At 46.8% G+C, this 10,340-nt stretch overlaps 1 protein-coding gene and 1 long non-coding RNA gene across 3 annotated transcripts in view; one reads left to right on the top strand and one right to left on the bottom strand.

The window, feature by feature from the left end:
* Nucleotides 1-333: 333 nt before the first annotated feature.
* LOC310746304 lies at nucleotides 334-9,253 on the bottom strand. Its single transcript, XR_014540604.1, has 2 exons — nucleotides 9,144-9,253; nucleotides 334-5,677 (listed from the first exon to the last, which is right to left on the bottom strand). It is a non-coding gene; the product is annotated as an uncharacterized lncRNA (long non-coding RNA).
* A 94-nt stretch (nucleotides 9,254-9,347) lies between these two features.
* Nucleotides 9,348-10,340, top strand: part of GPD2 (glycerol-3-phosphate dehydrogenase 2) — an 86,132-nt gene continuing 85,139 nt past the window's right edge. The window contains exons 1-2 of one of the 2 annotated variants that reach the window (XM_083579029.1): nucleotides 9,377-9,690; nucleotides 10,154-10,243. The gene's annotated coding sequence lies outside the window, so the exon portion shown is untranslated. Of the gene's footprint in view, nucleotides 9,691-10,153; nucleotides 10,244-10,340 lie in introns of both variants that reach the window. The other variant, XM_083579028.1, reaches the window with a different exon arrangement.

Below are 10,340 nucleotides of genomic sequence, written 5' to 3'. Positions count from 1 at the left end.
TGTGTGTTACAGCTGTGGAAGGGAGAGTTGTGGTACCCCTGTAATGCCCACAACCATTTCTCTGGCTTGCAAATGTGTCCACGGGCCTCCCAAGGTTGGCAACCCTGCCGGCCCATGCAGAGCACTGGTCTGTGGGTATTCTGGGATGTTCTGAGAGCACTTTGCCTGCTACTGGAAACAATATCTGAGTAGCAGGTATTTTGAAAGTCTAGCTTAATTATCTGTTGTTTTTGTTTAATTAATTCTCCTGTCTTGACACTTCGATCTGACACACATTACAAAGCTCAAGCAGACAGTTACTAGATAAAATCTTTTAACAAGACGACACAGATGTTATGCGGTGATTAGATTTATTCAAGGCCTCCATGAGAACATTATATTGACACGGTTTCCTGGAAATCACAAATACCAAGCTACACCATAATAACCTCTCTCCCGTACAGGTACACCCATTTCATGTTTAACAGCTCATCAAGAGAGGTAGGCTTTTAAAGGTATCTATCTGTGTAGACAAAAATACAATAAATAGACACTGCAGAGCCCGTAGCAAAGCCTGGTTTTGCAAAGGGAACCGGCAAAACAACTGCAGCAAACGTTTACAGTAAAAATTTATCATGAGGAAAACTTGTCAGTGTGGTTTAAACTTTTTAAGGCCTACCTGTTCTGACGGTGTCCCTTAAAGCACAGTGAGAGCACAGAGGCTTATGAAACAGTTAAAGGTCAGAAACACCCTAGTCCCAGATACACTTCCTTAGGAACAACTCCTGCGTTTCAGTGCAACTTAGGGCCAACTAAGAATGCGTACGATTGCAGTGTTGTACTGCAGAGTGAAACATATTATTTGAAAGTAAATTCTAATGAAATTGAGAAAGTGAAGTCCTACTGAAATCAACGTGCTTTGGGACTGGAAACCAGTAATATGTATGTCTTCCGGTGGTATATTTTAACACCTGCCAACAGGGCAATCTTATCCAAGTCTGATCAGTGGTCAGCCAAACTGAATTCAATTGGAATTATTCTCAGGGAAATATATATAGGATTGCAGCCTTAGAATGACAGAATGTATAATGTATAACAGAATGTATAATGAATTTTCTCTCTTTGTCAGAGAGCTAACAGGTATATACTGCTAAGAATCGAAGTTCACAGAAGAGCCATATACATTAATACGCTGCCTAAAATGTTACTATTGACATTCTCTGTGTAATTGCTTTTGTAGTTCTCTCAGAAAAAACAAAGATTCACTGAATGGACACTGGGATTTCCTTATTCTGATTTATTTTTAGCTGCATCGTGCTGTAAAGCTAAAGGTCACGAAAAAGAAATTGTCAAGAAGCATAAAATATTTGTTTTAGGTAGTTTTAGACAGGCTGTGTGTTTTTGTGTGTGTGCTGAAACAACAAAAAAAGTCTCTATCAAGACAACCTAAATTATGTGCTGATGAATGTTAAATTTCCATGGGTTAGGCTAGGCTATGGTTGTGGTGACCAGAAGGAAGTAAGACTAGTCCCCAGGCTGTACCCTAAAACAGCTACCTAAGTAGGAGAGGGATTTGGGTATGTGCAACTAGTGATGCAGCCATGTGAAAAAGACTGGCAAAATTGCATTTTACATTAAACGATTAAATAACTGCAGCTTCTTTTTATTTTCATCTTGTGACTCTTTTATTTTCATCTTGTGACTTTTTAAAGGAATCCCTTTTTAAAGGGGTCCATTCTTCAATTAACTCTGTGTTGCAGTACAATCCTAAATTAAGACTCAAAGTTAAGTCCTACTGAGATCAATGGGGTTTACTCCCAGGTATATGGACATTGGGTTTCAGTCTTAAGATCTTAAAGTCTATTTCTGAAGCAGCAACAATGGTTTGTACAAACAAGATCTGCATAGCTCAGGTTCATTAGCCAAAAACAGGTCACAAAGCAGGACTGATATAATAAGCACATTCTGCCACAATTGCTACTGCCACTTATACCAAGCAAGGATATTAGAGCTACTTGTGGAATTTTAGATACAGGGATGCTCTAAACACACTGGTTTGTGGTTGCATGTGGATCTGGGGCTGATAAATTAATATTTATCAAAGAAAATTGTTTCCACAAACTCTTATTGTATAACAAGATGTTGACAGAAGCCAAGTCTCCCATTTCTCTTTCTCGTAATATTTTGTAATACAAAAACATCTTCTGATTGCTGGCTAGATAACATGTTTTAGTTCAGGGCTGATGGTGAAATAAAAACAAAATGATTATATGGATGGAAAGGGAAGGAATCTTAATTATCATCCCATATATCTGCATTGCTTAATGTCTTGCACACAGATGTATTCACAATTGTGAGAGAAATCTGTGAATCTATGGGTGGAATATCTTGTATACAAATTCCACTGAACATCTGAAGGAGTGTCTCCACCCCCATTGTTCAGCACAGACACTGAGATCCACCTCTGAGGGCCTTCTGGTGGTTTTCCCTCATTGTGAGAAGTGAGGCTACAGGGAACCAGGCAGAGGGCCTTCTCAGTAGTTGAACTCCCTCTTGTCAGATGTCAAGGAAATAAACAATTATCTGACTTTTAGAAGACATCTGAAGGCAGCCCTGTATAGGGAAGTTTGCAATGTTTGATGTCTTAACCGTGTTTTAATTTGTTGGAAGCAACTCAGTGTGGCTAAGGCCACCCAGTCAGATGGGCATAGTAATAATAATAATAATAATAATAATAATAATAATAATAATAATAATAATATAGGAACTTCTGAATGTGGAGCACATCCCCCCACTGCCTTTCTGTTATGCTTTGCTGCCTTTTTTGAAATAGGATTGTTGAAATTGGGCTTATCAGACACCACTGCATGCAAGTCTTACCCAAACTCTGATCCCGACCATGGTGGCAGGTGCGCAGGAAGGTCTATGCTACATTCCACCCAGAATATGTGAACATTTCTGAATGTTCAAGCCCTATATTGGCTTGAACCAAGCCTCAGTTAACTTTTTGTGTGTGACACCATTAGCTGAATCATGAAATGGTGTTATTTTGAGCATATTGGAATTCTTTTTCCAAGTTATGTGCTGTTTAGTACAGGGGACAGCAATTTTTTAAAGCTGCGGGCCGGTACACTGTCCCTCAGACCTTATGGTGGGCTGGAGAAGTGGCACCGGGGGGGGGGGAAACTGGAAGAAGAGGCAAGGGGGGCAAGTAGTCCTCCTCCCCACCCACCAACCCTAGCCTCTGCCGCCACCGCCACTGCTGCTTCTTCTTGTGGGTAGGCAAAGTGAGCGCATCCACTCCACTCTGGCCCACAGGAGCACCAGGGCGGTGGTGGAGGGAAGATGAGTGGTGCGAAAGGGCTGGCTCCAGAGAGGGGCTGCTTAAAATGGCACTCAGCCAGCTCAGCCCAGCCCCCTTCCTCCTCTAGGCAGGGCGGGGAGAAGCTAGGAGGAGGGAGGGAGGAGGCGCTGCCACGGTGTGAGGGGGGGGGGAATGGAATGGCGCTGCCCAAATGAATAGAATCCCCACGCTGATCCATGGACAGTCTGCAGGCTGGATCCTGAAGGCAATTGGGCCTGATCCAGCTGGCGGGCCTTAGTTTGCCGACCCCTGGTTTAGTAGCTGGGGATGAGGGAGAAACCTGATTTAGTTCACATTTAAGGCCAAAGCTACGTAACTGACTCTTTTGGAAACAGCAAGTGCACTGGAACACAGCCATCCTCTGAAATTCACACTTCACCATGAAGTAAGCTCCCATTTGGGTGGGGCAAGGCTTGCTGATCAGCACTGAGTGTGCACTCTATCAATATCTTCCTAGTGCAGCTGAACAGGCTCGCTGTCTGTGCCCATCAGCTGATTGGCGGGGACAGCAAGCCCCACTGGACTTTAAAGGGGCTCACTGCAACCACTGATCAGCTGACTGGCAGCTCCAGTGAGCCCCGTTGAACTCTGACAGGTGGGCATAGCTGCTCACCTGTCAAAGGTGGTGCATGGAGCTGGGGGCATTAAGGCTCTGTTCCGCTGGTCAGTTCCAGTTCCTCACCCTTCATGCAGTGTACAGCATGTCAGATGTAGGCTTGTGAGGGCCAGGTTCACACCTGTACTAAGCCATGAAGGTTGCTGGTTGAGCTTTGGCCAATCACTCCCTCTTACCCTGATTTAATATCCTCTGACGTTGTTGTGAGGGCAGAATAAGATAGCACTGATATGAGCACCTCAATCTCAATAGTGGCGACAGATTTCAGCACGTCATTTGGTTCACTGTCCTTGAGATCAAGGTCACTGGAGACTTACAGAATTTCTACAATATAAGATTATTTTTACAATGTATTTGATGGATGTAAGATGGAAGGCTCATAACACTGGCACTCCCAACAGATTCGGATTCCTCATTAGGTTTCTCTGGAGCCATAGCTTATGATGCTGTGCAGAGAGAAAGCCAGGCCTCTGCATCTTTTTTTGGACCCCAGCCCCAAGACTGGCACTTTTTTTCCTTTTTACACACTTAAACGACCCCCTCCCCACACACCTTGATATCATAACCTGGACAAGAGGAGTGGAAGAAAGAAATACTCCTTTATACTGGGCTTCCAAAAATGTCTCTAGCTCTTTAACTCCTGTGAACTCACTACCCCAGCAGTCTTGTTTTTCTGCATAATCTTACCGTACCACTATAAAATCATGGGAGTAGAGGGGATCCCCCCAAAAAACCATTTAGTCCAACCCCCAAGGGCATTACAATACCCTTGGAGGAAGGAAGGACACAAATATACTTAGTGTCTAGAAGCTATTTGTTCAAATTTAAATACCACAGCCCTCCTCAAGAGGTCAAGCCTGAGAACATTTACCTGGCTTGGCTCTGGAGCAGCTCAGAGAGTTTGGAGACAGGGGTCTGTGTGTGTGTGTGTGTGTGTGTGTGTGTCTATGTACCTCATATGTACCTCGGGTTACATATGCTTCAGGTTACAGACTCCGCTAACCCAGAAATAGTACCTCGGTTAAGAACGTTGCTTCAGGATGAGAACAGAAATCGTGCTCCCGTGGCGCAACGGCAGCGGCAGGCCCCATTAGCTAAAGTGGTGCTTCAGGTTAAGAACGGACCTCCGGAACAAATTATGTTCCACTGTGTATATATATATACAGTGATACCTCATGTTATGTTTGCTTCATGTTACGTTTTTTTAGGTTGCGTCCTGCGGTGACCCAGAAGTACCGGAAAGGGTTACTTCTGGGTTTCGCTGCTCACGCATGAATGCTAAATCGTGCTTCGTGCATGTGCACAAGCACCAAATTGCGCCACGCACCTGCGCAGATACAGCACTTCAGGTTGCGGGCTTTTCGAGTTGCGATTGGGCCTCCGGAACGGATCCCGTTCGCAACCAGAAGTACCACTGTATATAATATTTTCTTATGAAAAGAACTACTTTGGTTTAGGGACTCCCTGACCTCGTCATTGCTCCTGGGACGTGCTATCTGTACGTGCTTTCAGCAGCGCTCCCAGGATACAACCTGCACATTATTTTTTTAAAAGCAAAACAGATTGCTATAGACACATCAGAAGTCTCCAGGGCTTTCCCCCCTGCTCCATAGGGAACTGGCCTTTTAAAGGTGGCCTTGAATATCCCATGGTATTACCTGCTCTTGGATTTTCTACTGTTCTGAAAAACACTCCATTACTTTTTTTCCCCTCCTTCTCTCTCTTGCACATAAGGTCCTGGAGAGTTGTAAAGAAAGGAATCAAAATTAAAATATGCATTAAAAACACTACACTTCTAAAGGCTATGGCTGCGATCTGGTGCAATGACACTATACTGTAAGCTTTGGTAATGTTCTGCTGAGGCCGATGAGATTGAACGCAAGAAGAGCCCCACTGCCTGTTATCGGATCAAAGGTGCATCTAATCCAGCATTCACTGTTGGGACGTGAAGGCAGCAGCTCTCCCGTTTGCCACCAGCACCTGACATTCAGAGGGATACTGCATTTAAGGCTGCCATTTTATGGTCACTTTTCTGGAAGCAAGCCCCAATGGGGAAGAGCCATGGCTCAGCGGTCGAACATCTGCTTTGCATGGAGAGGGTCCCTGGTTCAATCCCTGGCATCTCCAGGAAGGGCTGGGAGCGGGGGCTGTCTGAAACCCTAAATAGCTGCTGCCCATCAAGAGTAGATGAGGGGTTCCCAGCCTGTGGTCTGTGGGCCACTAGTGGTCCACAAGCTTCATTCAGGTGGTGTGTAATGCATCTCTGTGGATCTATGGTCAGAAGATGGCACATCCACCATGTTAAATGTGAGCCAGTGTGGTGTAGTGGTTAAGAGTCTCGTAATCTGGTGAACCGGACTCGCGTCTCCACTCCTCCACATGCAGCTGCTGGGTGACCTTGGGCCAGTCACACTTCTTTGAAGTCTCTCAGCCCCACTCACCTCACAGAGTGTCTGTTGTGGGGGAGGAAGGGAAAGGAGAATGTTAGCCGCTTTGAGACTCCTTAAAGGGAGTGAAAGGCGGGATATCAAATCCAAACTCTTCTTCTTCTTCTTAAATATTCATACTGCTTTTTAAAATGTATTTTTATTGCTTCTTTTAATTCTTATATTGTACTTTATTGAATTCCAGTTTGAATTCCAGTATATGGAATAATAAAATAAAAAATGTAACAAAGAAAAGAAGCAATGAAATATTGTGAAAAACCATACGGTATCAAGTATAGCGCACTTTACAGAAAAATCATTAAGTGGTCCGTGGGAAATTTTTCAAATGGTCCATGGGGGAAAAATGGCTGGGAACCACTGGACCTGACAATACTGAACTAAAGGGACCAATGGTCTAACTCTGTATAAGACCCAGGTAGGTAGCCGTGTTGGTCTGACACAGTCGAAATAAATAAAAAAAATAAAAAATTGTTCAGTAGCACCATAGAGACCAACTAAGTTTGTTCTGGGTATAAGTTTTCGTGTGCATACACACAAAAGATCATACCCAGAACAAACTAAGTTGGTCTCTACGGTGCTACTGAACAATTTTTTAAATTATTTCGACTGTATAAGACCGCTTCCTATGTTCTTGCTCAACAGACATGTATAGGATTGTGCTGCAAGTGAATGTGCAGTACTTAGAATCAGGGATGCAGCCCACATAATATCCATGAAGTCTGGGGGTATTCTGGTTTGACTTTGCTTTTGTTCTTTGCAGAAAGAAGCAGTATTCAAAATATTTATTGTATTTATTTATTTCTTTTTTTAAATTAAATTTGCATACTGCCCTATACCTCTACATCTCAGGGCATGTGTTTAGAATACACACACACACACACAGTGCTTTGTAAATAAAAATGTTCAAAGCGGTGTTCAAAAGCATAAGACGACAAATCATGAAATTTTAAAATAAAATGAAACCATAGCTAAAAACAGTAAAATTTAAAAGTCAAGGCTATGGACAGGGAGGTTAGGCAGGGCTTATTCCAGCTAGGATTTGTTTTGACCATCCCTGGGCTTGCTTCCCATTCCAGACCAGACCAGTGCTTTGCAAACTTTCTAATTTCGCAGCACCCGTCCCATCTTGACCGAAGTGAGTGGAACTCTCGCTTGGATGGGAGGCAGTGCAGCAGGAGCAAGGGAACAATGGAAAAGGGTGGAAATGTTAGGGTGAACTTTGTAGGAAAGGTTAAGCACTGGGCAGGGCGCGTATAGTCAGCAAGTTTACCTCTGTTCAGATACTGAACTTAGTTATCTAAGCGGAAGCTGCAGCAAAATGTTGTAGTGGGTAGATTGCTTCTGTTCAAGGTTTCAGCCAGCCAGGTCCTGTTTTATGACACAGCCAGTCACTGATTTTCCAGTTGTTCCCACCCCCCCCCCCGCCAGCATTTTGTAGCCACCACACATGCTCAGTTCTCACTGAGCTGCACTTGGGATGTTAACCTCCTTAGTGCCCCCCCCACCCCACTATTTTTGTACTTCCAGAAATCTTGTTTCCCCAAACCTGCTACCTCCCTCTTGTGCTTGGTGATGTTTTGGAAACATAAATTCACACCAGGGAGCTTGCTATTACTGTAGTTTATACCAAAGGTGTGGAAACCTCAGGCCTGGGGGCTATGTAAGGGTGAAAATGAGTTCGCTATTCACAGGCAAACAGGAATTTCATGTAGGAAAGGGAGGGAAGAAGAAAGGGTATCTCCATTCATTCTTCAACAGTCCACAAGTTAGTTGCAGAGGAAGGAAAACTCAGCTCTTCATGACCAGCATGGAAACAGTGGGCTAGTGCCAGTTGCCTTGGCAGAACTTGGGAGTACATTTAACCCACCCTCCCAATAAACCCCTAACCTGTGACTAGCTTGCATTTCAATGGTAGTTGTTTCTCTGAGGTCAGCATGGAAATGCCAACTGCTAGATTCTTAGCAAGCTGGCAACTTTGTTTTTTTGGCAGGCTAGTAACTTTTGAGGGCTTATTTACAAGGCTGAAGTAAATAAACACATGCAATTCCTGGCGACAAGCTATTCTGTGATGGTTAACTACATTTTACAGTGGTACCTCGGGTTACATACACTTCAGGTTACATATGCTTCAGGTTACAGACTCTGCTAACCCAGAAATATTACCCCGGGTTAAGAACTTTGCTTAGCTAATGGAGGCCCCATTAGCTAAAGTAGTGCTTCAGGTTAAGAACAGTTTCAGGTTAAGAACAGACCTTCAGAACCAATTAAGTTCTTAACCCGAGGCACCACCGTATTTCATTCTCCCTCTAAGAAGGCATGCTGGGGATGGAGGCATGATGTCTTGCCTCCTTTTTGAGGGATGCTATTGAGTAGCTTGCTCATAGATAGCAAGTGGCCCACAGGCAGCCACTGAACTGCTTTGGCCAGGGAAGATAGCAGAGTTGATAGAGCATAAGACTCTTAATCTCAGGATTTGAGCCCTACACTGGGCAAAATATCCCTGCATTGCAGGGGGTTGGACTACATGACCCTCACGGTCCCTTCCAACTCTATTATTCTCCTATGACCTGGTCGCAGTCTGACACTCTAACCACTACTCAACGCTGTCCTCGTTCCAGTTCCCCATTCTTTTGCCTGGAAGACCATCTTGTCTCCCCATTTCCACCCCTGCCAAAACTTTAGCAAGTGCAAACATTTTTTTAAAAAGTAGTGTGTGGGGATAAACACAACTGCACACTTAAAAACAACAACACCCTGATCCTTGGTTGGCCGAGGAACCGTTTCTGTGCGTCTCTAACCCCTTGCCAGTGCCTTGCCATTTCTGAAAACCCCAGAGTCCCATTTCTCTTTCGGGTGGGGGGGGGACACCCTAGCCTTGGCAGGCGAGCCTGTAAGAGGAGAGGCCTCGGAGGAGGGCACGTTTCCAAAAAAGAAGTGCTTCTTCTGGTGTCTCCCTCGGGACTTCCACACGTGTTTGCAAAGGCAGGCGACGTCTCTCCTCTCCTCTCTTTCTCCCGCGCCAAGCCCAGCCGGGACCTTACGGGAACCTGCTTCCTCGCTAGCCGGTTAGTGGAGACACGCCTTAAGGAAGCGGCGAGGGAGGGAGAAGCAGCAGCAGTTGAGTAGCAATAGCGGCAGCGGCAGCAGCGAAGGGAAGCAGCCGCTGGGGCCTCTCGTCTCCGCGCCTCGGCAAGAAGACGTCGCCCCGGGGAAAGAGGCGCCGCGCCGGGAAGGCAAACCCATGCGGACTCACTAAGCAGGTGCCGGGCTGGAAAAGAAGCCAGGTAAGGGCGGCGCGCAGCTCAGGAGGTGGCGGCGGGGGTCGCCCCTGCGCGCAGCGCGGAGAGGCCGCCGTGGTGCGCGCGGGGAAGGCGGATGCTCTGCGCGCAGGCGGGCGCCGCCTGGGCCTAGCGGAGCCGCGGGTTGGCGTGCGGGGTCTGCCCGGCGCGAGGCCGCAGCTGGGCAGCGCAGGAGCCGGTGGTGGTTGCGGTGGCGGCGCCTCCTCCCCGCTCGCCACGAGGCTTCCTCCGCCGCAGGGCCCGGTGAGCGCCAGGCTGCCTCGGAACCGCCGAGCGCCTTTCTCCTCGGGGCTTCCGCGCTCGGCTGCGGGCGCCTGGGAAGCCCGGGGGCGCCGGTGTCGTCGTCGTGCTCGGCAGGGGGAAAGCGGAGCCCGGTCCAGGCCTCGGGGAGGTGCTGCCGCGGGGACTCCTCCTCCTGCTGCTCCTCACCGGCCGCCTCCCTCTTCAGGCCAGGCGGCGAGAGAGTCCCCGGGAAAGCAGCGGCGGCGTGGCTGAGCCTCGAAGGAGGAACAGGGTCTCTTCTCTCGGCCGGGAAACTGTGAGTCTCCTCCTGGAACTCCTTGGGGCCTCGTGATAGGGACCTAAGAGGCAGGGGGCTTTATTAGGGTTCTGTCTCGACCCCCCACCCCCCCACC

This window comes from Podarcis filfolensis (assembly GCF_964270895.1).
Source record: "Podarcis filfolensis genome assembly, chromosome: 1".
NCBI lineage: Eukaryota > Metazoa > Chordata > Lepidosauria > Squamata > Lacertidae > Podarcis > Podarcis filfolensis.
Note: the sequence above shows the minus strand (reverse complement) of the source record. Positions and strands in the feature narration are given on the sequence as shown.